We start from the raw sequence: 4,696 nt of genomic DNA on the forward strand, positions 1-4,696 counted from the left end.
ATTTTGTACCCCTTCGCTTTAACGTCAAGTATTTTTGGTGCCGCTGCCGGGGACGCCGAAGCGAAACCCTATAAATTTTTTTTTTTAAGTCTTAATTTACTTTTGTAACAATACGTTTTAAATATCAAAAATATAAAAACAAGAAAAAGAAAAAAAAAATATATATATATATATATATATATATATATATATATATATATATATATATATATATATATATATATATATATATATATATATATATATATATATATTACTATATATTTTTACATTTTTAAAATTAAAAAGTTTGTAATTTTTTTTTTTAGTTACAAAAACTAATAGGTAGTGTTTAAAATATAAGTTTTTATATAAATATTTTATATAAATTAAAAACAGAAAAAAATAATAAGTAAAAGAATTTGGGCCCGGTACTGTAGCAGCCCAACATTCAGATCCGAAATTCTGCTCCATGCGACCGCATGGTATTATAACTTCAAACTCATGCGATCGCATGAGTTGAAGTGACAGCTCTGAGCCGACAGAACTAGGGTTCAGTTTAATAATTATTATTATTAATTAATTAAAATCAGGGTTTAATTTAATAATAATTAGTTTTAATTTTTTAATTAAATTGTATTTTTAAGTTCTAATTAGTTTTATTAATTTATAAATTAATACTTTTATATAATAATAATATAAAAATAATATTTTTATAAAAATAAGTAATTTTATCATTTTTTTCTCTTTTTATAATTTGTATATTTTTAACGTTTAATTCGTAATTTGTATTTTTATCGTTCGTAATTAGTTTTAAACTTAGTTTTTGCAGTAGTTATTTTATATTTCTAGATTTTTAGGCTTTGCCGTAAAATCCCTTAAGTGCTTTTTCTTTAGATTAAGATTTAGGCGCTTTAGAATTTTACGACGTTACTCATCGCTTTAATATTTAATAGAATTTTAGTACTTTTTAAGTTATTGCCGTTTTGGATATAGATTTCCTTTTGAGCTTTAATACCTTTAGGCGCAACTTTTTAATATTTATTTTTTTAGACTTTTAAGTTTCGACGTTTTACTTTCTAATTTTTATTTTTCGACCTTTTATTTTTCGATGTTTTCCGACGCACTCTTTTTCTTTCTTATTTCTCGACGCTCTAGTTTTTAGGACATAGAATTTTCTATTTCTTCTCTAAAATTTCAAAACGAAAAATTATTTTAAGCGGTTAAATTGATAGACATCCAAAATTTTCTGATTTGTAGTAATAGTTGGATTTGTTAGTGGCGAGTTGTGGGCTTTCGATTTAAAGGGTCCTGGCTACCTGCTACATCTATTGGCTATTCGAAACGTGGGCAAAATCAGAAAAGTCTATTAATTTGATAACTTATATAATTTTTATCTTTATAACTAATAGGATATTCAGTGAATGCACCGAGCAAAACGTTCACCACCTTTCATACGTTCACCCCCTGTAACTCGATCAAGACATCTAGCCAATATTGTCGTTGATTTTTCTTTAGAATCGTCATCTAGTCGACCAAGTACTCCAATTCAAATTTCCGATAATCCATTTTTTGAACCCGACCTCACAATTGAGAATTCGGAGGATATTCAAGGACAATTCAGAGATCTTGAACCAATAATCATTCCTCCTGAACTACAAACCATTAAATCAGAATCCTCTAGTGATTCGTATTCAACAATTTCAATTATGGAAGTAACGGAACCTCTAAGTATGGAAGACCGAATGAGAGCCACACGTACGGGCCAAGGTCACGCCATTATTAAACCAGACATTAATGCGCCAGATTATGAAATCAAAGGACAAATTCTACACATGGTAACTAATCAATGCCAATTTAGTGGTGCGCCGAAGGAAGATCTAAACGAACATCTTCGTACCTTTAATAGGATCTGTACTCTATTTAAAATCAGAGAAGTTGAGGATGAACAGATCTATCTCATGTTATTTCCCTGGACTTTAAAGGGAGAAGCCAAAGATTGGTTAGAATCGTTACCTGAAGGGGCGATTGATACATGGGATGTTTTAGTTGAAAAATTTCTTAAACAATTCTTTCCGGCATCTAAAGCTGTGAGACTTCAAGGAGAAATTGTTACGTTCACGCAAAAGCCAAATGAAACTCTATATGAGGCATGGAAAAGATTTGGAAAGTTGTTGAGAGGATGTCCTCAGCACGGTTTAGACACTTATCAAATAGTACAAATATTCTACCAAGGATGCGACATCACTACACGAAAAGATATCGATATAGCAGCTGGTGGTTCCATTATGAAGAAAACAGCAACTAAAGCTTACAAAATTATTGATAACACTGCTTCCCACTCACATGAGTGGCATCAAGAAAAAGATATCGTTAGATCATCTAAAGCAGCTAGAGCCGATTCTAGCCATGACTTTGATTCCGTTTCCGCAAAAATAGATGCTTTCGAGAGACGAATGGAAAAGATGAATAAAGATATTCACGCAATACGAATCAGTTGTGAGCAATGCGGTGGACCACACTTAACGAAAGATTGTCACATTGAACAAACGATGGAACAACGAGAGAATGTTTCCTACATGAACCAAAGGCCGGGAAATAATTATCAAAATAATTATCAACCACCAAGGCCAAACTTCAATCGAAATAAAAACATTCTTTACAATCCAACTGGACCCAACAATAACTCGTATAACTAACAAGGTCCGAATAACCAACCAACTCAAAACAACACTTTCAATCAACAAAGACCTAGCTTGCATAAAACACCACAACAAACCGAAGAGAAAAAGCCAAATCTGGAAGAAATGATGGCAAAGCTAATGGAATCTCAAACACAATTTATTACATCTCAAACCCAAACAAATGAGAGGTTTGATCAGTCATTAAGAACTCAACAAGCTTCCATTTTGAATCTAGAAAAACACGTATGTACTCTTGCTAGCATGATGAGTGAGAGGGAACAAGGAAAGCTACCGAGTAATACTAAAGTAGATCTTCAGAATGAAAATGTTAATATGGTGTCAACGAATTCTGAAAAATCAGCATCAGAAGATGGGAAGTTTTTTGATGTAAGTAACAATGAAGAAGTTACAACACCGCCACCACCCGAGTATGTAAAGCCAGTGGTGGCACCATACAAACCACCCATCCCATTTCCAAGAAAAGGAGTTGAGTATGAGAAAGTAATAGGTAATAAAGTTTGTGATACCTCTGGAAAGAAGAAGAAGAATACGAAAGTACAAGAAATAAAAACCGTAAAGATAAACCCGGTGAAGACAGTTCCACCAAAACCTCCACTCAGGGTGGGTGATCTGGGTGAATTTATTGTTCCTTGTCTACTTTGTGATTGTGTCATGTATGATGCACTAGCAGATTTAGGTGCGAGTGTGAGTGTTATGCCTATTTCATTATATAAGAGATTAGGAGTAGGTGAGTTAAGTCCAACAGAGATGAGTTTTCGACTTTTTGATCAAACCATTAGGCACCCAGTTGGAATTACTGACAACCTACCCGTTCAAGTAGGTAATTTAACCTTTCTAGTCGAATTTATTGTCATTGACATAGAAGAGGACCCAAACATTCCTCTAATTTTAGGTCGACCATTCTTAGCATCTACCGGGGCGTTATTTGATGTAAGAGATGGTAGAATGACACTTAGTAATAATGAAGAATCGATCACCTTTGTGAGTCGAAAGTCTAAATCTCCACCAACCAAAATCGTTGAACCGACAAAAACGATATGTAAGAACCATGTTGTTTTACCAACTCCAACGGTAGTGCTTAGCAATAATAAAATGCCTAAGTATGGGGAAGATGAAGTAACACCTAATGATGACCTGATAACAAAGAACCCCGTTGTTGATACAAAATTAAATGACTCCGTTATTAACAGTTCAATGAAGAAACTTATTAAACGGATTCGCGATGCTAGAACCAAGGGGAACTTTAAGTTATGTAACCGGTTAGTATCCAATCTATCTCCTAGAGAAAAGGCAAAACTAGTTGAATTTGTGGATATTACACAGGAATCCGACCAATGGCTTAAAGCAAAAGTCACAGATATGCAAGTTGATTATGGTCCAAGAGAAATTGACAATGAAGTTAACCACAATTTCGATACCACAGCTACCTAAGTGTGGGGAGATTCAAATGTTCTAAGAAATAATGCTGTCTAGGGTTAGTTGTTCTGTTCTCGTGTAGTTCCGAGAATGGAATTCGATTGGTCTTTTCCGCTAGCAGACACTAAAGAACTAGTTTTCTCCCCCCATTCTGATTTTTTCAAATATTTTGTAGGTTTTATATGAAATTAATATGCTTTTTAAATTTAATTTTTGTGTGATTTTAAAAAATAAAAATTACTTTATTTCATTAAGTTTAAAAAAAATGATTTCTAAAATTCATCGTATGTTGAAGACTAGGTCATGGAACCGAAATTGCTTTACCCGAGGGCGGGGTGACAAATATTGTTATCATTATTTTTAATTTTATTGATCTAAAGTATACCAAAAAAAAATTAAAAAAATTTAAAAACCCAAAAATCTTTGCTTTTAAAACAATCGCTTTAAAAACGACAAATTTTAAATTTTGTCGAGGGACGGACTAGGTAAACATACCGAAACTACCTAAAGTAAAAGGAAACAAAATTTTAAAAATCATTCATTTAAATTGTTTTAATAAATAAAGGTTATATATATATATATATATATATATATTA

The 4,696-nt window shown here is 32.3% G+C and overlaps 1 non-coding gene across 1 annotated transcript; it reads right to left on the minus strand.

Annotated features, from left to right (window-relative positions):
• Nucleotides 1-2,072: 2,072 nt before the first annotated feature.
• LOC139850802 (small nucleolar RNA R71) lies at nt 2,073-2,179 on the minus strand. Its single transcript, XR_011760182.1, has one exon. It is a non-coding gene; the product is annotated as a small nucleolar RNA R71 (small nucleolar RNA).
• Nucleotides 2,180-4,696: the final 2,517 nt, after the last annotated feature.

Source organism: Rutidosis leptorrhynchoides, chromosome 5, assembly GCF_046630445.1.
Source record: "Rutidosis leptorrhynchoides isolate AG116_Rl617_1_P2 chromosome 5, CSIRO_AGI_Rlap_v1, whole genome shotgun sequence".
NCBI lineage: Eukaryota > Viridiplantae > Streptophyta > Magnoliopsida > Asterales > Asteraceae > Rutidosis > Rutidosis leptorrhynchoides.